The sequence below is a fragment of the Panthera onca genome, chromosome D1 (assembly GCF_046562875.1).
Source record: "Panthera onca isolate mPanOnc1 chromosome D1, mPanOnc1 haplotype 2, whole genome shotgun sequence".
Taxonomy (NCBI): Eukaryota; Metazoa; Chordata; class Mammalia; order Carnivora; family Felidae; genus Panthera; species Panthera onca.
In genome coordinates, this window is record NC_138348.1 from 21,938,750 (window position 1) to 21,964,816 (window position 26,067).

At 35.4% G+C, this 26,067-nt stretch overlaps 1 protein-coding gene across 5 annotated transcripts in view; it reads left to right on the forward strand.

The window, feature by feature from the left end:
• The window catches only part of LRRC4C (leucine rich repeat containing 4C), a 1,194,683-nt gene that overhangs the window by 953,332 nt on the left and 215,284 nt on the right, over positions 1-26,067 (forward strand). Inside the window, exon 1 of one of the 5 annotated variants that reach the window (XM_060606422.3) lies at positions 17,665-17,700. The exons of the other annotated variants lie outside the window; for them this stretch is intronic. The gene's annotated coding sequence lies outside the window, so the exon portion shown is untranslated. Of the gene's footprint in view, positions 1-17,664; positions 17,701-26,067 lie in introns of those variants that run through there. 5 annotated transcript variants of the gene reach the window in all.

The following is a 26,067-nucleotide window of genomic DNA, read 5'->3' on the forward strand; positions in this document are numbered from 1 at the left end:
ACCCTACATGATGTATGAGTTGGGAACCCTGACCTTTCTGACCATGTATTTGTTTTGTTCTTCGGGGAATCTCTAATCTTCTCCTGTGACTGACTCCTTTGTTAACTACAAGTTTGTATGTTTAACTAGTGTAAGAATACAGACCACTGTGTAGGTAAAAGACACATTCAACTCCACACCCCAGGTATACACATAGACATTGAAATGCCCAGACTGTCCCTGCTTCTGTCTCTAGGTGCTAAGGAACTCTCACAGACTCCCCTGCTCACTTTAAGGTCGGTAACTTCATCAAGTCCCGTACATGCCAAGCACCGAGTTACAGCATCTGGCTGCAAAGCTGTTTAATCTCTCTGGGAGTTTATTGGTTTAAATCCATGACTAACAGTCATATAAAAAATATGGCAAAACCAGATGTCTTTAAACTCCTATACTTTCTGAAGCTTGAGTACATTTCTCTGCATTTTCTCAAGCTTTCTCACGTTCCGAAGAAATTCAAACATAATTCTTCTCTGTTCTGCTCTATTCCTCTTTGTGTTTCCATACAAAGGCACCAGGGATTCAGATCTATAAGACATGTACTCAGTTTCTTGACCTGGAAAACTTCTAAAAAGTTACTGTGCTTGAGGCTGTTACTATACTACAGCTCCATTTCAGCCTCAGAAGAGCTGACAAGAGGGTTTATCATGAATGGATACTGTATTATTTCTGCCTTGATTTTATAAATCTCTTAGACCATATCTCTACAGATAAAGCATATTTGTGAAAATGGATCTGAGAGGTAAAAATGACAAAACACGCCCTTAATTATCCTTATCATATGACTAATGGTGACTTGGTTCATATTGCTCTTTCTTGCGTAAGAGTATTAGTTGATAAGATGCACAACAGTCTTCCAGGACTGTCCTAAAAACATTAAATAAGTCTAGTCACTCAAGTTTAAATGGTACCCAGATAATTACTTCTATTGTCCCCATTTTGAAAGGTGATGAGGTACGTAGAGATTAAGGGACTTGACTAACGTTCATCGCTAGAAAGTGAAGACTGGGACTTGATACTAACCTTCCTAATTGTAAGATTATGCACTTAACTCCCATGCTAGTCTTCCTAAATGCTTCAAATAGCTCATCAGGAGCTGTCTGTGTATCTGTATGCATACGCATGTGTCTGTCTATATGTGATGTTATGCATGGTCAAATGAGATATTAAAAATATTCCAGAAACTTTGCTTAATGGTGGCATGGTCACAGGAAACATTGTGCCTTCAAGCATTTAAACTTCATTAGAACCTGCTGCATATTTGATTTTTCATAACCACCTGGTTCTAGTTTGGTGGTATGCCACAGAATGTCAAATCTTGGCAAAATCGACTGCACTTTTCTAATGTGGATCTGCCACTACTTGTAGGAAACAGGATACATTATTAATCTAACACTGAGCGCTATACTCATTTCTTCCAAATACTGTGTAGTGTCTGTGAAGGTTTGTTGATTTGTGTTTTGTCATTGTTCTTCCCGAGCTGTTAGAGAGATGTTTCATTTGCACCTTTGTTCAAACCCCCAAATACCTCAAACCTTACCTCTTGGGAATTGGTTGCCTCTATTTTATTTATATAGTACTTCAGTGAAGTAATGCTTTGAAGAAGGGATATTGGATTTTTTTTTTTTTGCCAATGTTATTTTTCCACCTCTAAGATGATATGTTGGTAATAAAGTGGAAAGTGTGTTACCATGTATGGCTACAGACCCCTAAAGTTAATATCCAATAACTCAGTCAGCTATATATCTTAGAAACCCATCTGTTAACCTGATTATATTACCAGTAAATTCATTTTTGAGGTATAATTGACATATTACACTATATTAGTTTCAGGTTTACAATGTAATGAATTGATACACTGCAAAATGATCACCACAGTAAGGCCAGTCTCCAACTGTCACTACAAAATTGCAAAAAAAAAAATTTGTTTTTTTTTTTGGTTGTGATGAAAACTTTTGGGAGATACTCTCCTGGCAATTTCCAAGTGTGCACTACAATATTATTGACTACAGTTATGATGCTGTACAGTATATACCCATGATTTCTTTGTTTTATACCTGAAAGTTTGTACCTTTTGACCCCCTTCACGTGCTTTGCCCACACCAAACCCTCCTCCCCACCAGAAAACACCATTCTGTTCTCTGTATCAATGAGTTTTGTTTTGTTAGTTGGTTTTGTTTCCTATGTTCCAAAACTAAGTGAAATCATGCAATGTTTGTCTTTCTCTGTCTGACTTATTTCGCTTATAGTGTAATTCCCTCAGAGTCCATTCATGTTGTCACAAATGGCAAGATTTCATTCTTTTTTATGGCTGAGCAGTATTCCATTGTATATATATTTACCACATCTTCTTCATCCATCATCCAGTCATAGACAGGTGGTTTCCATAACGTGGCTCTTGTAAACAATGTGGCAGTGAACACAGGGGTCCAATATTTTTTGTTCAAATTACTATCTTTGTTCTTGCTTAAATGCCTAGTAGTAGAATTGCTGGATCACATGGTAGTTCTGTTTTTAATTTTTTGAGGACACTCCATATTGTTTTCCATAGTGATTGTACCAATTTATATTCACACCAACAGTGTATGAGGGTTCTTTTTTCTCTACATCCTCGCCAACATTTGTTATTTCTTGTCTTTTTGGTAATAGCTATTTCAACAGATATGAGTTGGCATATCGTTGTGGTTTTGATTTGCATTTCTCTGATGACTAGTGATGTTGAGCATGTTTTCATGTGTCTTTTGGCCATATCTGGATGTCTTCTTTAGGAAAAAAAAAATGTCTATTCAGATCCTCTGCCCTATTTACTTTTTTTCCTACTTAGTTGTATGAGTTCTTTACATACTATGGATATTAACTCCTTATCAGATGTATGATTTGCAAATATGTCTTCCCAATAAGTAGGTGCCTTCTCATTTTCTTGATGATTTTATTTGTTGTGCAGATTTTTAGTTTGATTTATTCCCATTTGTTTATTTCTGCTTTTGTTGCCTTTGCTTTTGGAGTCCTATTCCAAAAAAAAATTATTGCCAAGACCAATGCAATGGGATAAATTCCCTATATTTTGTTCCAGGAGTTTTGTGGATTCAGGTTTTCTATTCAAATCTTTACTCCATTTTGAGTTAATTTTTGTGTATGGTGTGAGGTAGGACTTTAGTTTCATTATTTTGCATGTAGCTATCCAGTTTTCCCAACTTCATTTGCTGAAGATACTCTCCTTTCCCCATTGCATATTCTTGCCTCCTTGTCAAAAATTAATTGACTGTATATGCATGAGTTTACTTCTGGGATCTCAACTGTTTCATTGATGGATATGTCTGTTTTTATGCCAGTATAAAACTGTTTTGATTATAGTAGCTTGCAATATAGCTTAAAATCAGGGAGCATGATGCCTCCAGCTTTATTTTTCTTTCTCAAGATTGCTTTTGTTATCTGGGGTCTTTTGTTTCTCCACAGAAATTTAGGATTATTTGTTCTACTACTATGAAAAACTGCCATTGGATTATTTTTTGAGACATTTATTCTGTCCTGTAAGCACCTGGAATTTTGATAAGGATTTCACTGAAACTATAGATTGCTTTGGGTAGTATGAACATTTTAACAGTATTTTTCCAATCCATGAGCATGGAATATATTTCCATTTCTTTTGTGTCTTCTTCAATTTCTATCATCAATATCTTATAGTCTTCAGTGTGTATGTATTTCAATTTCTTGTTTAAATTTATTCCTAGGCATTTGATTCTTTTTGTTTCAATTATAAATAGGATTGTTTTTTTTAATTTCTCTTTCTAAAAAATTTGTTGTTAGTGTATAGAAATACAACAGATTTTTCTATCTTGATTTTGTACTCTGCAACTTTATTGAATGCATTTAGTAGTTCAAACAGTTGTGTTTTGTTTTTGTAAACTCTTTAGGGTTTTCTATATATAAAATCATGTTCACAAATAGTGACAGTTTTACTTTTTCCTTTCCAACTTGGATGTCTTTTAAATTTTATAAATTTTTTGTATTTATATTTTGTTATTGTCTAATTCTTGATTTTAGGAGAAAAGCTTTCAACATATCACCATTGAGTATGATGTTAACCATGGGTTCTTTATGTATGATCCTAATTATGTTGAGGTACATTCCCTCTACACCCACTTTGTTGAGAGTTTTTATCATAAATGATGTTGAATTTTATCAAATGCCTTTTCTGCATCTATCAAGAGGATGATACGATTTTTATTCTTTACTTTGTTAATATAGTGAGCCCGATATGGGGCTCAAACTCACGAGCCGTGAGATCATGATACGAGCCAAAGTCAGACACCTAACTGACTGAGCCCCCCAGGCACCTGTGTAATGTTCTTTTTTAAAAAAAAATTTTTTTTTTGTAGTGTCAAAGATGGTGTCCTTTGGCCTCTGTTCCTGAGAGCACCTCTGTAGCCTCTAGGTGTGTGGCAAAGCTCAAGTCTGCTCCTCAGGCTGATGTTACAGGGCAAGTGAATAGGAGGACTGTAAGTGTGTTTCAGTCTGTTGTCTGTGCAGTGTACCAGAAACTTCTGTTCAACTGCAAGTATCTTAGGAATCTCGGGGATCCATAGAGTTAATTTCTACAGTTTTTCAAAAATTAGCATGAAAGGAACATAAAGAACTTAAACTTAGTTCTTTGCCAGCTGTGTGACTTTAGACCTTTTGCTCAACCTCCTTATACTTCAGGTTTTCTCATTTGTAAAATGAGGAAATTGAAGAAGTGATCTCAAAGTATTGGGGGTTCTATTTTCCTTCCCTCAATAAATTCAAAGGATGCTAAAATTAAACCGTGATAAATGAGCCAATTAGAGAGATAAATACATTACCCTAATCAGATTAATAGTAGTAGCATTTTTTACAGGATGGAGAGAATCTTGGAGAGATTTAGCAAATTTCCTCCTTTCTGATGTTCCTTCTTGCTGGGCTGGCTGGGTATGAAATGAGCTCCTGCTAAAAAGAATGTCTGAAATTTGAGAGTAAAATATGATAAGAATGTGGAAAAACTTCATTAAGAAATCTTAAACTTTCTCCAGAATCTTTGTTTTTGTTTTGCTATTTACTAATATGCTTTCTGTTTTCCTAGCACATATTAAGCATTCAATAAATTATAGATATTAAATACTTTTATGATATGAATTTCTATGGAAGAAACTTGAAGTAAAAATTAAACAAATGATTAATTCCATTTAAAAATAAGCAATTTGAGTACAGGCATTAAAACCATTTTTCTTAAATCCACATATGGATTTTCAGATTCTAACATGGGATCTAGCATAGAATAGGAAATTAATGAGTGCATGTTCAATGATTGAATAAGACTAATCCTACCTATGAGAGTCAGTAAAGGCATGATAATAACAACCACAACAACCACAAGCATTTATTTAGTAACTTTTATGTATATTAAGCACTTTTCAATTGTTATCACAAAATTGTTGTGATTCTCACTCTCACCAACAATGAATGAGAATTATCTTTGGTCCATCTTTTTGCCAATGCTTATCATTGTTAAACTTTTAAGTTTTTGGTAATCTTGTGAAGGAATAATGATATGTCCTTTGTGTTTCATTTATTTTATGTTGGATGCTAATTATTAGAATATCTTCCATAAGTTTATTAGTTATTTGGATTTTTTTGTGGAAAGTGCTTATTGAATTCATTATCCATTTCCTATTGAGTCTTTTTATCTGTTGATTTACAAAAGTTTTTATTATATTCTGCATAGTAATCCTTTGCTGATTACGTTGAAAATGTGTTCCCCATTTCACTACTTGATTTTCACTCTCCTTGGTATATTTTGGTGAACAGAATTTTTTAAATTTTAATTATCAAATTCATCAAATTTTCCTTTATGGTTAATGCTTCCAGTGACTAGTTTAATGAGATATCATCCCTGTCCCCAAGGTCATGAAGATTTTTTTATATTATCTAACACATGCTTTATTATTCTGCCTTTCAAATGTGAGTCTCTATTTATGTGAAATGATTGTAGTATATGATTTGAAGCAGACATTAATATTTAACTTTGTACATAGGGTCACCCAATTGTCCTTGAAAGTTTTTAAAGAATCTGTCCTTTAATTGGAAAGATCATACATGTGTGTTGGGAAAACTCTGACACCAATACTAGACCTAGAAGTCCTCCATTCACAAATAATAGTTGCACATCTACTATTCCAGCTATTATTGACTGGGTTATTCAAACTACTATAAAAAAAATCCCAATTTCTCTGGCTTAAAAGCAATCCATTATGGGTCAGCAAGGATTCTCTACAAGAATTGGTCAAATGCCCCTACTCAATCAGTCAGAAGCCAGATATCCAATCCCACCAAATGATCAGAGGTCAGAAATATTTGGTGAATAGGGGTAATGAAAAATAATCTACTTTGCTGATCATAATGTATATAGCTTCCCATCCCTCTGGTCAGCAACATATTACTCTCTCTCCTCCCAGGGGAGGCAATTAAAAAATCCATTCCAAGTTTATGCCATCAAGCTCAAAGTCCAGGATTATGGGTATGGTAGGCTGGATGCCTTGCCTCTCTATTCCACTCCCCTCCTGCTCACCAAGTAACATCCTTGTCCTAATCTCTGGTAACTGTGAACATGTTATGTTACATTGTAAAAGAGATTTGAAGATGTAATTAAGATTGTAAACCTTAAAGATATTACCTACTGGCCAAATCTAATCACAAAAGCAAAGCACTGTCTCTAAGTAGAGGCAGAATGGTGATAATCCAGAGCAGATTAGGGTGTTTCTCTGCCTAGTGCCCATTATCTATCAGGGGTTTCTAAAATCTATTAGACACTGAGAAGGCTCTTAATGTCCTTTGATTAGGCCCTAGGGTTGCTGTCTGGTTGGGGTCCTTGCTTTGCATTCCATATCCTCCATGGGCACTGAAAATTTGACCTCCTTTGCAAAGTTTCCTACTGTTTCCTATTGGTGGGGTCATAAGGTTGTTTCATGTCTCAGTCACAGACCTTTTGTCTGGACTGATAGCTTCTTTAAAAATACACCTGTTTTAGGAAACTATTTGATCCCATGTTTTTTTGATCCCATGAACCAAAGGCCACATCCATGCTTCTTTTAAATATATACTACTTAAATTTCTAGATATGCTTCTAAGACATATTTCTGTATTTCTGTTTCTTTATCTTACTCCTCTGTCTCCACCCCTCCCCAGCCTACCTAATTGTGAAATATATGAGCCTATCAGACTCAAGTGAAAAAGCAATATTTTCCTGAGCCATGTTGTCCAATTTGGAATCTCTACTTTCATTATGTCTTTTTCTGATCCATTTGTGTTTCAATATTCTAGAACTAATTATACTTTTACATTTCTGTGAGGCCATGAAGGGCAGAGGCTTGGTGTGATTCACCTTGAATATTCATTTTTTTAGCACATAGCTTTGTAAATAGTTGTTGGCTCACTAAGGTTATATTAAACTCATGATAGTATCTGAAAGGGTTAATAGGCCCAACTACTTATTTAACTCAGAAAGGCTTCAGTTGCAAAAACAAAAGAGTCCACCATGGTCTATAATCATTTACACTCCGATTAGGGATTTAGGCAATTGGGAGGTTGTAGTAAATGAATTGATCATTAAAATAATGTATGGTTACTTGGGCCAATGCTGCAAATTCTATACCTCTGGATATAAAGGAAATGTTTTTCTGCCAACAGCATTGTGAGAAGTGTACAAAATATAGTGTCTAGACCTTTCCTATTCGCAAAGAACCATCCCAACTTTGCAGAGCAGACAAGGCCAAAGCATATATTACCCCAGCTGGAAAAGTTTGAATAGAATTAAGCTACAGTTTATAATATTGGGAAGCTGCCTGCAATTAAAAAAAAATTAACACACAAAGTGACAAGTACAGATGCAATGTCTGTAGAATTTTTATGCGATATGAAAACTAATAATCCTGTGCTTCAGTTTTTGTGGAAAGAATGCCTGTAATCTATTTTCTAATTTTTTTTCATTAATGTCTTTGTGATCTAGCAAGCAGCACTTTTTATGCAAAAATGAGTGTCTCTGTGTCTGAAGGTTGTATTTAGACAAAATTCTTCGTAAAGTCAGTGTTCAGTGGCAATTAAATATGACTCACTCCACGTTAAAACTTTGCAAAGCATTTGCTAAAATGAGCTTACAAAGATCCATTTTAAAAGGTGGGCCTATAAAAATCTGGAATAGCAGCAATGAATTGAAAACAAATTTTATTTTAATGTTTTTATTTTCAGTTATGTATTGCATAATTTTATTTTAAAAACAATTTTTCATCTCTTGGAAAATACAATCTCGGTGAGCCCCATGTACTGTATCTTGCTCTCTTGTAAACCCCATGCTAGGATGATTTTACTAAAACATTTTACTAAAACAGTTGCCAGCTTTGTTTTACCTCTCGATGCAGAGTGTGGGCTGGCAGAAGCCCTCTCAAAATGTTACTTTGATTTTATGTTCTTGGGTTTTTTAAATCACAGCTTGATGACCCTGAGTCTTAACAGGTTTGTTTTGAGACCCTTCTTCAACCTTGATATTCTTAGTGAATTTTGTAAGGTTGTTTATAATATATATTAAGTAAAGCCATTGTTGTTGTTGCTTGCTACTTTATTTTGCCCCCTGTCCCCCATCCTTTGCTAATTTAACTTCTGAGGATTGGTACCTTGCTCAAAATAACACCCTCCATCATCATCAGTCTTATTGCAAATGTAGAGAGCTTCCTATACCATCAATAGTGGTAGTTTCAGTGTTCAGTAGTTTCAGTTTGAGATATCACAAATGGTATTTAACTCTCTGTCTGGGCATTTAGTTGGCATTTTGCATCGTGTGCGTGTGTGTGTGTGTGTGTGTGTTCCCATCTAACCAACATTAATAAACCCTACTGGCCAACTCTCAGCTCTGTCTCTACAGGTGCTGAATTATGTGGGTCCCTGTAGGACTACATTCATCTTAGCAGGCCATTAAACTTCTTGCATCCTTACTCAGATACAAGAAATCTAAAGGTAATCACTTTTATAACTTCTCATGGATGCAAATCTTCTTGGAGCTATAAGGTGCCATTTTGTTTTAAAATAATTACTTCTGCTTCTCCCTATTAAAAAAAAACTGGAAACAACCAGATCAATATGGAGTGCCTATGAAACATTTGGCAAGTCTGCCATTTTTTTTTTTTCATTTTCTATTTGGTATGTACATCTTGCCTTATACTACAGTTTTGGAGATGGTGTTTAGGTAGTTGCTTCCTCTGTTTAGTCATCCTGGTAACTATTTAAAAACTACAGAGTAAAATGGTATCATAAGAAGAGAGAAAATAATGGGGAAAAAAAGCTTGGGTCCTTAAAGTTCACTGCTCCCTGGGAATCAAAGAGAAGGGCTGGCAATAGTAGAAGACAAGGCTGATTCCAGCTCCTATCTTCATGTGATTATCATGTGGAGTCAACTGGTATTCACCTTGGTGACAGGCTTGTGTCCTGATTATGACTGTATCACTGTACATCTAGCCACAAACTTGGTACATAATAGTTATCAATATATTTCTATTGAAGAGATGTAGTAAAAAGCAGCCCCTCTGCCTTTTTCTTCTTATGCATTAACCATTATCTTGTTATCTCATTAACCATCTTATGAAGCTCACTTATTTGCTAAGACAGTGTAGATACTTTGTTTGCAACATCTAATTAATCTTACCACATCCCTTAAGGTAGGCATTATTATCACTCTACTGCAGATTAGGAAATTGTGGCTCAGAGGGATTGAAAGACTGGCCCAAGGTGATACAACCATTAAATGATAGGACATGGATTTGAAACCTTGTTTGCCTGTCTGCAAAGCCTGTGGGACAGCTATATCTTTCATATTAGTGCTGCAAATGGCAAACTTATCTTTTAGAGCAAAATGTGACATCATGGAAATCTCTTGTTTGCACCAGACAAAAACCTACTAGGCTAGCAAATAAATAATCACAGGAATTTTATTATAAGAATGCATAATTTTATTCTGAAACCCAATGATGGCAGACATTCAGTTATTCCTCAAGAGAAGCCAAAATCAGGAATTGGGAAAACCCAGGAAATGAGATCATTCACTTATAAAGCTTTTAGTCTAGAGGGAATACAGGGGTTAGGTGAATAATCACACAACCACATGTAAAAGTGTCGTGTATTAAGGGCGTTGCAGGAGAAATCTGTGGGGCTGTGAGAAAATTTTGATTCACCCTTGCGTAGAAGATTTCATGTGCCCTGATATGAACATTGAAGACTAATTAGCTAGGATTAAAATAAGTAAGAACATTGCAACTCAAAATTCTCTTCCCTTTCAAGACTGCACCCAAGTTAGTACTTTCAGAAGATCTTCTTTAATCCTCCCAATGGAAATTGCATCCCATTTTTTGCTCATCCTTTTATTTCACGCCACAGTAGTGCAGTTTATAATTATTTGTTTATGTGTGTTGATTTTTAAAATACCTATTTCTCCCACTCTTCTATATTATTAATATAAATGCCTTGGCCACGTTTGAGAAGGTACCTGCCTTAAGGCAATCATCTGTGACCACAGTCATAAGTCATGAATAAAAACATTGCTGCCCAGGTGATCAGTGGTGTGCAGGGGTAGAAGGTGCAGTTTACATTGAATATTTGAAATTTTGAATATTTGTTGAGATTCCACTTTAGCATTATGCTGAAGACTTGGGATATGTATATAAACACAGGCAAAGCTGCCCTTTCAAAGTTCACAATCTAGCAGGAGGAGCCAGATAATACCCAAACACATTTGTAACCCACATAATATTCCAGAAGATAATTGCTGTGGAGAAAGGGAAAAGGGAGCAAAAACAAGAAGTTGCAATGATAAATTAAGATTGTTTGGAAGACCTCTTTGAAAATGTGATATTTTACCAAAAAGCTGATGGAGTTAGGGACACAAGATACGTAGATGACTAAGTCCTCAAAAAAGGGAGGTTCATGACTTGGAAGACACCCAAAGAGCTTTACATGCAATGCTGTGGCTTCTACCCTCTGTTTTTTTCATGTTTCCCCTTCTAGCTAAGGCCATTTTGCTTTTCTTCTCTTAGGTCTTTCCAGATTGCCAGCATGGCCATGTTGTAATTCAATGTAATACAACAGAGATGGTGATGGCAATTTTTCAAAAAATATTAGTGTACCATCAAAGTCTTGCACAATTTACAAGTGTACCATCAAAGTCTTGCATCAAAGCCTTGCACAATTTACAAGTGTACCATCAAAGTCTTGCACAAAATACGATTTAGTGGTGGACTCTTCTGTTATGAGCTAAATGTGGACTAACTACTGACACTGTTTCCACCAAATCAATCAGAAAAGATGGAAAAATGAGTATATATGAACTGGTATATGTCTATACTATGCTATAACAGAAGTAAAGAGCCAATAAAACTCTCAATATGGTACTAATTAGTTAACCAGTGTACTTTCATAAATGTATTCACTGATAATTTAAGTAAGAGGTTAACTTAATGTCTACAATGCAGTTGGTTCTATGTTAAGCATAAGAAATACCATGGAAAACAAGGTTGCCACATAAATGGAGATAAAATGTGTAGTGAGGATGCAGATATTAAAGAAACATTTGTAGTCTCAATTTCATGTCTATGCATTGGTTCCCAAACCAGATAACCAACTCCTTCTGGAAGGAGCTGTGTGCCTCTGTATCTCAGAAACAGATATGATGCAATGATCACAGTGAGCACTAATTCAGTTCAAATCGTCAATATATAATGATAGAGCTAGCACTCATAGTCAAAACTCATCTAGTTTACCTAATACCCTCTACCACCACCATATTGTAGTGCTAATAACACTAAGAAATGTAAAAAGAGTTACATGAGATTGTAGACCTAGTTAGTCTCAGTGTTTGAATGTGAAATGAGAATATCTGGGTACTATTTGTACTACATCATCCCATTGCATTTGTCCTCATTCTTTCTCCTCCTCGTTAAAATGGCTCAGTCAAGAAATGTGTGTGGATGTATATAAATTGCACACAGATACAGAGACATACACACATGATTTAAATAAGCCTTACCTATTGTAAACCTTGCCTGTTTATAAGCATAATGTGAGTAAATATTATTCTTTTAAAGTTTTTGTCTAAAATCTTACCATCTGGGTGAGCCATATTCTCACAATACCCGTAGTTTAGCACCATCCATCCTTCAAATTCCATCCTGCATCTCACCTTCTTTGCAAAGCTGTTCCTGAAATCCTAGCTGACAATATCTCCCTGGAGTTTATACTTATTATAATTCAAGTAGCACCAAGCCTAATTCCTTGCACATAATCAACATTTAGCAATTAATTCTGAGTTAAATATGTATACAGTTTAGAAGCACCTGGGTGGCTTAGTCGGTTAAGTGCCCAACCTGATTTCAGCGCAGGTCATGATCTCGCGGTTCATGAGTTTGAGCCCCACATTTAGCTCCACACTGGCATTGTAGAGCCTGCTTGGGATTCTCTCTCTCTCTGTCTCTCTCTCTCTCTCTGACCCCTCTGTCAAAATAAATAAATAAACTTTAAAAATATGTATATAGTTTATGACCTAATTAGACCATAATTTTCTCAAAGGTAAGAAGCATATTTTATACTGGTTTATTTCATCCACAGTTTCCAGCACAGCTGTAAGTAAAGAGACACTTACAAGACTTTGTAACTGGAAATGACCTTCAGAATAATATAATTTGGCCTCCTCATTTTTATAGAAGACAGAACATATTTTTAACAAAATAAGACTTTTTCTAGGCAATTAAGCTAGTTAGCTGTGTTGAGATTAAAATCCCGGTCTCATATCATTCTGATATACCATATTGAATTCCTCAATTGATATTCAATCAATATTTGTTGAACTGAACTGAACTTTGAAGTGTGTGTGTGTGAGAGACTATGTAAGGTGTATTTCTACTGAGATGAATTTAAAATATTATTGATAGTATGTATCTGGTTGCAAAGTCAGATATAATAAGTAAAATGGAGAGAGGTCTATACCTCATACAACCCACTCAGGTACTTTAAATAGAATAAATATTTGAAAAAAATCATGATGACAATGAAGATAGTTATTCTCATCGTGTCAAGATTGGCATTTTTGTTCTGCATCATGAATATCTGACAGTCGTCAGCTTGAGTCACCACCCATGACATTTGCTTCTCTTAAATACTATTGTTAAAAAAAAAAAATGTTCAGCCCTCCTCCTTTCTTTGATTTATACATCACCCTGCTTAAAAAGTCTTTCTGGAGCTCTCCACGCTTGCTTTCAGTTCTTCCTTAGAAGTCATGTGACAGGAATTTGTCAAGAAGAGACATTAAGAAGGGTGTACCATATGGTAAAAGAACCACAGAATTTAATAAAGGCCACTGCCTTTCTTTTACACAGGAGAAACAGAGGCACAGAATGAGAAAGCACCCCTTCTCAGGTTACATAGTTGGAAGTAGAACTGGAGAAAGAACTCAGGCCCCTCTTTTCAAGTTTTTAATGCACGTTCCCTCATAGAGATGAAATCAGGAAAAAATATAGGATGAGTAAATTCTGGTAGAGATCTTATTTTGTATACTTTTAAATCATAGTATATGTGGTAAATATGGTATATTGGCTTTAAATAGCCAATTACATTTTGTTTGTTTATTTATCACCATTTAAATATTAATTTTTCCCACATACTTACCATGTGCCGTATACTTCACTCCTGTGTCTAACTCCAAATTTCGACCTGGTACCTGGTACCACTTTCCTTCTGTCTAAAGTACTTCCTTTAACATTCCTGTATTGCTTGTCAGGTAGTGATGAAGACTTTCACGTTCTGTATTTATGGAAAAGATATTATTTTACCTTCACTGTGAAAAAATATTTTTGTGGGATATAGGATCCTAAGTTAACAGGTTGTTGGTTGTCTTCTTTTTTTTTTTTTTCCACCAGTATTTTACAGATGTGGCTTCATTTTCTTCCATAGGTAATTTTCCCAACAAAGAGTCTCTTATCTTTTCCTCTATAGGTAATGTTTTTCTGTGCAATGCTTGTAAGATTTAAACTAGGGTTGTTTTTTTTTTTTAATTTTCTTTAATCTTTGTTTATTTTTGAGAGAGAGACACAGTGTGAGCAGGGGGGGAGCAGAGGAAGAGGGAGACACAGAATCCGAACTAGGCTCCTGGCCTTGAGCTGTCAGCACAGAGCCCGGCGGGGGCTCGAACTCACAAACCATGAGATCAAGACCTGAGCCAAAGTCGGACACTCAACCGACTGAGCCACCTGGGTACCCCAATGTATCACTAGTTTTAAGCAATATGATTATGATGTCACTTTGTAGGTTTTTTTTTTTTCTTTTCTCATTATTTCCCCGGGTTCATTAGCTTCTTTAACCAGTAGGTTCATAGTTCTCATTAAATTTGGAAAAAAATATTAGTTATTATTTATGCAAGTTTTTTTTCTGTCCATTTTTTTTTCTGTCCATTCTGTCTCAATTCTGAGACATCATTACATATATTTTATGATCCTTAAGTTGCCTCATAGCTAATGGATGCTTTGTTAACTTCCTTTTATTATTTTATTTTATTTTATTTATTTTATTTTATTTTATTTTATTTTATTTTATTTTATTTTATTTTCTATTTTAAAATGGATAGTTCCATTCTGGATTGTTTATATTTCTATGTCTTTGAGTTATATTTGCATCTGTAATATCTAAGCTGGTTTTAATCCTACCAAGTGTATTTTGCATCTGAGATAACACATTTTGCATCTTTAGAAGTTCAATTTGATCATTTTTTAAATTTTTATTTTATTTTATTTTTAAATATGAAATTTATTGTCAAATTGGTTTCCATACAACACCCAGTGCTCATCCCAAAAGGTGCCCTCCTCAATACCCATCACCCACCCTCCCCTCCCTCCCACCCCCCATCAACCCTCAGTTTGTTCTCAGTTTTTAAGAATCTCTTATGCTTTGACTCCCTCCCTCTCTAACGTCTTTTTTCCTTCCCCTCCCCCATCAATTTGATCATTTTCATATCTTCTGTATCTCTTAACATATCCATGCCTTTCATTTACCTCCTTGAACATATGGAGTATATTTATAATAGCAGTTCAACATCTTTTTCTATTAATTCTTTCATCTAAGTCAACGTAGGGTCTGTCTCTATTAACTGATGTTTCTTTCCACTATAGGTCAAATGTTCCTGCTTCTTTCCATGACCAGTAATTTCCTATTGGATGCCAGACATTGTAAATTTTATGCTAGTGGTTGCTGGATTTTTTTCTGTCATTGTTTCTTGCAATATTTGTGGTCTTGGTTTTGTATACAGTTAAGTTATGTGGTATAATTTAATTTCTTTTAAAATTTTCTTTTTAGTTTATCTACTGGGTGCAAAGCAGCCATTAGTCTGCAGCTCATTAGACCTCACTACCGAGGCAATACCCTTTGTGGTCACTGCTCAACGGCCCATTTGTTAGGAAGTCTGCCCATTCTGTTTGGTGGGAACATGAACTTTTCCTCTTGTGTGAACAACAGGGATTTGTGCATCTGCTCCTATCTGCTGATTCTTCTTCCAGACTTGGTAGTTTCCTCACACTTGTGTACTAATCAGTACTCATCTAATGGCTTACATGGAAACCTCGGCAGTTCTCTGGAGCCCTCTGTACTACTCTCTCCTCTCTGTATTCTGCATTTCAAATTCTAGCCTTTTTGCCTCCCCAAAATTGAAATACTGTCTCCTCAACTCAAGCAGAACAGGAAGCTCTTGGATTTCTTCTCCATGTACTGTGGCCTGGAATCTCTCTCCAGGTGGTCAGTTAGGAGAGTCATAGATATCATCTCATTTGTTTACCTTCTTTCACAGATCACTGTCCTACACTGTCCGTGGTCCATACTGAAAACTAGTGTATCTAAGTTGAAGCTGCCATAAAAAGTACCATAGATGTTGTGGCTCATGAATAAGAGAAACTGATTCCTCATAGTTCTGGAGGCTGAAAGTCTGAGATCAGGATGGTAGCACAATCAGGTTCTGGGGAGAAATCTCTTCTGGGTTGCAGATTGTCAACTTCTTGTTCTATCCTCATATAGCAGAAAAAGAGAACTCTGTGCTCTTCATTCTTTTATAAGGGCACCAATTCATCATGGGTTCTCCATACCTATGACCTCAGCCAAACCTAAATACCTCCTAAAGGCTATGAATCCAAGTACCATCATACTGGGGATCAGCCTTTGACATAAGAATTTGGGGCAGAAGGTGGAGCACAGACCCTCAATGCATAGCACATTGCTTCATATGTTTTATTCATTTTTATCCATTTTTTATTTTCTGGATTCTCTTAACTTTTTATGGATGCATAAAATGTTTAGGATTGAATTCTATTTTTAACATTTTGTTTAACCTAGAGAGTAGCCAGCTTAACTTTCAGCAAGTGATACTTTATTTTTTTAACTCTCATTCTTAGGCTCTCAAAAATGTGTCCTATTAAGTGTGGCTTGGGTATTTTCTTCTTCTTTAATTTTCTTTTTTTCCCCTAAATCCCATAGGCATCATTGTATCAGATGGGGAAAGGCTTTTGCAAAGCTACTAATTAGGTATATATATTTTTTTTAATTCTGACTTTGATTTTCAACTAGACAAGTTTTAGAGGACATAAAGGATTCGTGAAAATTAAGTAGAAGACAAAAGTCTAGTCAGGTGGGCTGATTCAGATTGTTTACAACTTTATTGCTGTGTGAGAGAACTTGAATTATATCTAGTAGAGAGTGGGAATCCAAGAGGTTCTGAAGCAGGAAGGTCTCATCAAACCTATACATAAGAGGATTACTTTGGCTACAGGATAAACTGAGATGTTATGATTGGATGCGAGGATGCTTGGAGGGTAAAGCTCATTCTAGGCATGAAATAAAGACTAAGATTAACACTGTGATGTTTTGTATACAAATCCCTATCAAATTAAGGGATGAACTTAATTTACAAGCAGTGAAATTAACACTGAGTCCCCAGTACAAATAATGGATGGCTCTGGGGGAAAAAAAATGTTATCTTTACTGAGAAAGCTGAACTCATACTACTGAACTCATACTACTGGGAAGTTCAAAATGAAATGACGGCTTATTTCCCAAGCAACCAGGATGTGACATGCACCTCTATCACCTGGATCTGTTCCCCAGAGCAGAGGCTTGCTGGGGAAAGATGGGATGTTAGGCTTGCACAATGCCACTTAGTAGTACTAAGTTTTTAAGATGAGCACACACATCTAGACTATTTTCCAGTAACAAATTACTTCTGTATCACTTGCCCACACCGTTCCTTAAACCTACATGGCGCATCACTGTGGGGAAGAACATCAGCTTTACTTTTTCTCCTAAACATTTTATCAGATTGACTTGTGTTTTTTTGTTAAACAGGAGATTAATTAAACTAGCTCTTTAAATTGATGAAAATCATTAGCATGAGGCAAGTAAAGTATTTATGGTTGTGTGGGAAGAAGCATGAGCAGGAGAATCAGTGGAAATTCAAACCAGCCATGAACTCATATTTGGGAGCTTCCAATAAAAAAATAAAATTATTTCTCTGGTCCTTTCCCAAGGCCATGTCTCAAAAGATGATCACTGTGAAAAAGAAGAGCATGGAGTATTTTCTAAAAGGTAAGGGGAATTTTTTTTATATGGAAACAGAGGATGCCCCATGATTCTCTATAGATGCACATGCATTTTGGGGGAGGATAGGATGATAGGCACTCAATGAGATCAGTGTGTGGGACCACTGAAATGATGAATATTGATCAATACTGGGCAGGTAGCCCAGTATAGGAGAGAGAAGGCTATATTAAGAGTTTGGAGAGGACAGCTTGATTTATGTTCCCAAATGATCACCTGCATGAGCCCGGGCTAATCACCTCACCTCTCAAGACTCACTTTCCTTATCTATAAAATGGGAAGAACAGAGTTAATTTGAGCTAAGTTCCCTTTTACTTCTAATTTCTCTCAATTCTTTGTTTCATGCTCAGGGCATTACGTCCTTAACGTGTAAAAGGACATTATATCCTTAACATGCTTTGTGGGCTTTGTAGAACTCAGTAGGGAGGCTTGTGTATAGATACACTGTGAATGAGTCTCTATGACTTTGTGCATATGAGAGAGAGAGAGGGAGAGAGGAGGATGCATTTTCCATTTTTCCATTTTTGGTAAGATATACATTTGTTAAGAAACTATTTTTTGCTGGGTAATGGAGTTTTACAGAAGGAAATAAATGATTTGTGTCTATTAAAGAAGCAAGGGCAACAACTGCACATTTTTGAGAGCCCCATTAAATTGTGTTCTGTTTCTTGCACTGTCTCTGTTCATTTGGATGAGAACTGAAGTGCACAATAAAAGGCTAAATTAAGTGAAGAGCTAAATGAACCAATTAATTCTTTTTTTCCTCCAATACAATGAAGGTGCAAACAGAATGTAGAGTAGCCTAAAGTTGACCCTTGCATATCTTTTAATGTGACTTTTTCTGAAAGGCACAAAATCTGTGGTCCTGCTCCCCTCTGGTCTCAGACCTATACACAATACTCAAAGTAAAGGGGCTTTGACAATAAAATCTAATTATGTTTTTAATGAAGTAACAGTCACATTGAATACATGAATTTTCTTCAGCCCCCTATGTTTGGCCTGACACTGGTCTCTAATATTCTCAACTCTACAAAGCTTTAGCGTAGGACATTTGGCTTGCTCAGTTGGTGGAGCTTGCAACCCTTTATCTTGGGGTTGTTGAGTTCAAGCCCCATGTTGAGTGTAGAGATTACTTAAAAATAAAATAAATAAAACGCTTTAGTGTGAAGCTTAAATTTCTTGATAATATTCTCACCTCTAAAGGGCATCAATGTAATCCTAAATTTCTTGGTAATTTTTCATGAATTTAAGAGACAGCAGTAGAATATATGGTTTGCAGTGTATCCATAGAATATTGGATTCAAACAAAGTTGATGTTTAATAAGAGCTTTGTGACCTTGAGCAAGTTATTTAACATCTCTGAGCTACGGTTACCTTAGCTGCAGAATGGTACAAAACAAATCCTTCCTTAGACAGTTTTTATGATTACCACATAAGATAATTCATTCCAAATGATTAACAAAATGTCAAATTCAGGTAAACACTCAGGCACTCAGGGAGTAGATGCTGTCCTTATTTTCTGCCCTATTCTTGGGAATACATAATAGAATGTCTTCCCCGTGGTATCATGTAATTTGCCTCCAAGGCAACAAAAATATCCCCGGGACCAAGGGACACTCTAGAACTGATAGTGGCAGTCCAGAGTGTATTATTTTACCAGGATTCTCTCCCCTTCTTTCATTCTGTAAGCATGCACAAACTCTTGCATACGCACAATGGGATGTGATCTCCCAAGGGCTCAGGCAAGAGGACGGTATGGTGCATCAGACTGGTCAAGTCTCACTTCTCTCCTTTGCAACCAGACACTGAAGCCCTTCCCACCTCATTAACCTCCTCTGAAATGTAAATAATAATAACACCAATCTCAGAATAATTGTGAGGAATAGATGAATTAATGTAAGTATCTCTTTTTAAAAAACGAACAAAAATGCTGAATATATGCACACTATCCCGGGAACTCCCTTCAGTGCTTATGATACTAACTTTAATCATCATAGCAACAGAAGTATGCTTGAGCTGGCTGGTTATGTCATAAGAATTTCAAGAATTTTCAGTATTCAAGGATTTTGTGAGCTGTTTGTTGATGGCTTCTAATAGGCATTGGTATGAGTGTTCACACCATAGGAATTGGCAGAGGCCACGTCACTGAACAACCCTGTGAGGCAGGTGTTAATATCAACCCCATTTCATGGCTGAGCACTGAAGAAGTAACCAACTTGTCCAAGACTCATAGTTGGTGAATGCCAGAGCTGACATTCAAAGCCCATGCAGTCTGACTTGTAAGTTTATGCACTTAAACTCTGCATAATTATACTATGTGTTTTAAACACTGCAGAGTAAATGCTCAATAATTTTAGCTTAACCTTGAGAAAAGCATTTCCTTCACTGCTCTTCTGTCTTCTTCTTCCCTCTTCTCCCCCATTTCTCAAATAATCTCTGGTCTTGACCTTGGGTGTGCAGGAAGGAACTATGTTTTATTATTGTTGTTATTATTTCCACAACACATTGAAATCATTAGAAGAAGTTACAGATTTGGATCACCAAGTCTATTTAGTATGCATGGGTTTCAGTGGTGGTGCAGTATAATTGTATATTGGCCATTGTCTGAGCTGTTGGGAGCAGGGATGGACATGGTGTTTGTGAGAATGCCCCCCATCCCTGCTGCAAATGAAGTCTCTAAGGAGGAAGATGGAGCCGCTATTTCACCTTTACTTACCTCTGCAGAACGTTGCTATGTCTAGGGCACCAGAAGTACACTGGCTCCCAGAACAACTTAGTGGTGTCATTTCCTCCTTGAGTCTACATAATTGATTGTAGTTTTAGATCTAAATGGCCAGAGAGTCAAGCTCAGCTGTGCCACTTGTGAGCTGTGAGCCCTTCAGGAAGATAAATATGCTAAATCTGTTTCTTCAACACTAAAATGTGAAGAGTGGTAATACCTATTTTTTCTGGCTTGAGATGATCCTTGAAGATGATAATGCAATGTAAGAGTTGTAAACTAGAAAGTGATACTCAAATGTCAAGGCAGTGCTTTTAGCAGAGACCATGGATGCTACACTTTATGGAAGTCTTCATTGTCTTTCTGAAGTCAAGAATCAGTGACAACATCCACAAACAATTACTGAGCACTTTTGTACCAGACTTTGCAATGAGCTGGGGACTCAGGACAAGATGTCCCTCAAAATTCTTGACTTCAAAATATTCGTAGATCATAAAGTTAAACAATCACATATAGATAAATTTATAAATGCTGGAACAACGTAGAATATGGAACAAGCAATTCTTCCTTCAGGTGTTTGGTGTCATCAGAGAGAAAGAGACATTGGAGTGCTCAGTATAAACAGTAGTATGGGTATTCTAGGTAAAGACTAGCTAAGCCTAAATTCAAAGAGTTAAAAGACCTCAGTTGATTTAAGGAAGTAAACTGGCCTGAATAGACTGTACAGTTCTTGCTGGATACATAAAATTATTCACTTTGAACTTCTGACGCCACCCCTCATTTAATATTTATCTTCCAGGTTCACTTTGGCTTGTTAAAGACATTCTTTTCATACCCAAAGTATCTGGAGGTAGACACATTCCAGATCTGGCGATACCAAGTTTTTATATATAATAAAGGCTTCAGTTCCTTCCCTTTATTTTTTAATTACAAAAGTAATGCATAAAACATCCTCTTATTGCCTCTTATTGAAATATTCAAACATAAATAAATAAAGAAAACATTAAAATCTTCCTATCATTCCCACTTGTAATTTCTTTTCCAAAGTTCATTGTAGGTAACTCTTGATGGACATTCATCCAGTACCATTTAGGCTTTAGCGTGTATGTCTGCATAGACACTTAGTAACCTATACATGTGGGTTCTTTTATACTCTCAATTTCTCTATTTTTCTTTTTAATCTCAGTTTCTTGCATTCCTTTTATTTAACTATATTTTTCTACAACTTTCTTTTTCCCCCAAAATATAGATTGTAATATATAATATACATATATATTATATATATATAATATATATGTGTATATATATATAATATATATATATATTATATATATATATATATATAATCATTTAGAATAGCATTTAGAATAACGGTGTAGGTCTATATTATAATTTTTTCAGATGTTATTTCATGTTATCATCACTAGAAAAATGTCATAGACTCTAGGTCTGGAGTTCTCTCTTGTCCAGCAAGAGAGTGGACACAGGATTGAAATGCAAGAGATGGCTAATGTCCAGGAGAAGACAAGAGCCCCAAGTAAGGGTCCTTGCTCCATTTTTACTAGGATCAGAAAGCTTACAAGTGTGATGGACGTACACAAAGAGACAATGAAACTGTGAACATTAACTCATGGGCATGAGGGAAAAGGAGTTTTGAAGATATGTGGTGTTAGGAGTCTGGGTCAATGCAAAACAAAATCCTGGTGCAGGGTGGAAGGATGATTACAGCAGACATGAGGAGCCACCTCTGTTTACCTAAACTGGCCTAGGGGACAAGAAAGATAGAGCATGCTACCTCAGGGTCAATAAGACACCTTTGTTTTGCTCATTGGCTCCACTCTGGGCTACTTTGCCCTGCTGTGGTCTATAGCCCTGTTTACCTGTTTACCTATTTTGGTCCTTCCTTCCTGTGAAAGCAGCTTTCTGCTATTGTACTAAATTGGAGGGTGCTTCCACCCTGAATACCTGATCGTTTTTACCTAATCTTGGATGTTTTCATCCTGAGATTTCCTATTCCTATACCTTTTTCCTATACTGGGGGCCTTTGCCCTGTTTACCTAATCTTGTTTACCTAATTTTGTATACATTCATCCTGTGGCTATCTATTTCTTTATGCCTTGTTAACCCATTAGTGGAAGCTCAGGGAATTCCTAAGCTTATTCCCCACAGAAAAACGCCACATAAACATTTTAACACAAAGAGGCTAAAATTTAAAGAGTCTCTTTTCCACTTCATTCCCAACTTCACACTTTTTAAATGTAATAAGTATGCATAATTTTTCCTTCTAGAAATTTCTAATTCTTACACATAGATTTATATCTCTCTATACGCACACATGTGTATGTATAGAATGTTACACACATATATAAAAGTTTTAAACAAATTGGGATATTATAAACAAATATGTGTTTCTTGCTTAAGAAAAACTAAGAAATAGAACTTCGAGATCTTTAGCCATCACTCCATATAAATAACATATTGGTTTTAATGGCTAATTGTATCCCTATCATATGAATGCCAAGTAATTTTTTTGTCCAGTCTCCTATTAATAAATTTTGGTTAACTCTGGATCTTTACTGTCATAAATATTACTATATTATATACCCTTCTATTCACAAGGCTTCATTCCTGTGTAAATTTGTCAAAGTATACATAAGCCATGTTATACTAATATGCACTTCCAACAGTAGTGAGGCAGTTTATCTATGCATTGTTTAATTGTGTACCATGTACTTATCTTTCAGTGACCATTTTGTGAATACCAATTTTCAGGTACTATTCTAGGCAAGGGACGGGGTGGTAAGTAAGGATACATTACTACTGAATTTATGGAGCCCGCATTCTATTTGACAAAAAGAAAAATAAGTGCATAAATGGAGATATGGATAGCTAAAAAGATGGATGGATGGATGGGTGGATAGATAGATCGACTGATAGATATAAAAAGCAAATTACATAGTAATTTAGTATCATTAGCAATATGTAGTATATAGATGGGGTAAATAAAGTAGACATCAACTGGGGAAATGGAGCCATTTTAAATACAATTGGTCTCACCAGAGAGATGTTTTTAACAGATGCTTTAATTATCACAGTTAAAGGAGAATTACAAAACTAACCAATGATGTCAGTATTTCATTATTATTTGCTTCTTTAAGATAGTGATATAGCATAATTTTTATAACTTTTTTTAGCCAATTGTCTTTATTTTCTACACAAAGGTTACCCATATTCTTCACCTATTTTTCTCTTAAATTACAGATATTTTCCCCACTGGTTTATAAGGTTCATGCCATTAATTTTTTAAGTGCTTATATTAACTTTTCAAGGCTTAAATTTATCCCAAATTTATGCATTAATATGCCATTAATAAAGCTGAAGATTGTTGATTTTGTATAATAATACTCCTGAAATTTTCAACCATATGGTCTACATGTAGAAAGGCTTTTATATCTTTTTTTAATAATGATTAAATTGTCTTGCTTTAAAAAAAAAAATACCAGTAATATAATCTCTATCAAAATCCAAAGCATAACACTGAGCTATAATTTACAAAGAAACACTCAGAAAAAACTCCATATTATGGTTCAAATATACAATGTCATCCCTATATTTTTCAAGTGCAAGGAACATCAATTTATATTTCTTTTTAAATGTGAACACCAACCTTGCCACTCAGGCAAAGCAAAGTCGAGATATGAAAAGTGATGTATCAACTGTGATGACTGTCTTTGCTTCTGTCATTTGAACTCTGAAAGAAGATAAAACAACAAAATTAATAAAAATTTTATGTTTTTCATAGTTCATATATTTTAAGTTAGGAAATAAATGAGAAACATCAGGCATCAGTTGGTTTAGGGTTTTCAACAGTTGAGTTTCAACAACCTGATGCTGTGACACCAGCAGACAACTTGCAAAAGAGCCACTGCAAGTTCAAGGTTTTCTTAGTTTCTTTTGTGTGACATCCGCTATAAAAATGTTGTATACCTAACAGGAATATATGAGCTTATGAGATGATCCCTACTGGTAGAACCTTGACCTTCAAATCTTCTCCTGCCATAGATAAGTCACCATATGGATTTAATTTGGGGCTTTTGAAATTCAATTTTTTCTCTCCCTATCCTCTTCTGTATTTATGAAAGACAAACTCATTCACCCGTAGTGAAGGGGAAGCAGAATAAACAGACCTGAGATTTAACCCCACCTATACTATGCATATGTGTGTCATGATATTATACAAGTTGGTTAATTCCTCTGATGTATGCGTTCTCTTTTTTATAAAATATAGGTAAAATTCCTATATGGTGGCATCGGAAGAATTAAATGAAAGAGTTGCAGTGTACTTGTGGGAGTGCCTGTGACAGAGTAAACATTCAATAAAAGTTATTAGGACTACTTTCATTGTATTTATTACTTTGTATCCATGTATGTATTACATTACAATGGATATATGTAATAAAAAATTTAGATTTCCAATTCTCTCTATATATCTCCCATCCCAATTTACCCTACCACTGTGGGGTAATATGCATTCCTTAATCACAGTGTCTTTAGAGGATAACAATTTTCAACAAATTAGGTAGGTAAAACTGGGTGTACAATTACATCCTCATCTAGCACTGTCATTTTCTTATTTTTTCCTGTTTCTTATAGTAATGCAATGCAACAAATGCTAACCCTTGAGCTCTATATTGGCTCAATGATGAACTTCTCATGTTTCTGCCCATGGGAACAAAAGATAAATCTGATGTCCATATGCATAGTTTCTCTCACCTGTTAGTTGTGTACACTAAAAAATAGTAGAATAGTATAAAAGTAGAAATAACCATGTGCCTGGGCAGAATGGGTAGGGAGATTAAGTGGACAGTTACTTAGAAAAATAAGAATATGCTAGAACAATAGAAAACATAAACAATTATACTGAAATTTTTTCTCAAAATGTCCAGTTACTCATTTTAAAACACCATAAGAAAGAAAGAAGGACCTACATCTGTGCAATATTTGGATTTTTGCTCTTTGAACCAACATATGCCAAATTTCTAAGTAAATTCTAGGTTCCTCTTTACTCAAAGTATTAAAATCACCTTTAAATTTTATGACTGTCCAAAAGCACAGTTATCCTTCACTATTGCTCTTTAGAGAAAGCTCACCAAAAAGGAGAAGACATTAGTAGAATTACCATTGATACAAGGAAGTTGTATTTAACTGTATAGTCACCTAAAGCACTTCCAGTGTTAAAAGTAGTACTACATGATAAATAAAAAGTTTTTTGCCAATGACCATATCATATTACTGGTGATCATGTTTATGTTAAGATCTATGATTTTGAGAAAAAGAGCTTCAGTATAGTGAGTATGTCCAGTCAACCAACAAGTGTGCTGCTTATTTCATGCAAGATGAGGCTCTTGGTCTTTGGTGTAAGACAGAAAGCAATACGGTCAGGATACTTGATTTATTGAATATCTATTCTAGAATATTAAAAATTTTATATCACATCAATTGACATTAGAGCTCCATTAAGTTTTCTGCCCCATTTCAAAGATGAAAACAAAAAACAAAAACAGGCCCACATGCATTGAGCACTATTCCAACTAACAAATGTAGAGTTGGAGGTGTTTTTTATTCTAAATCTCATG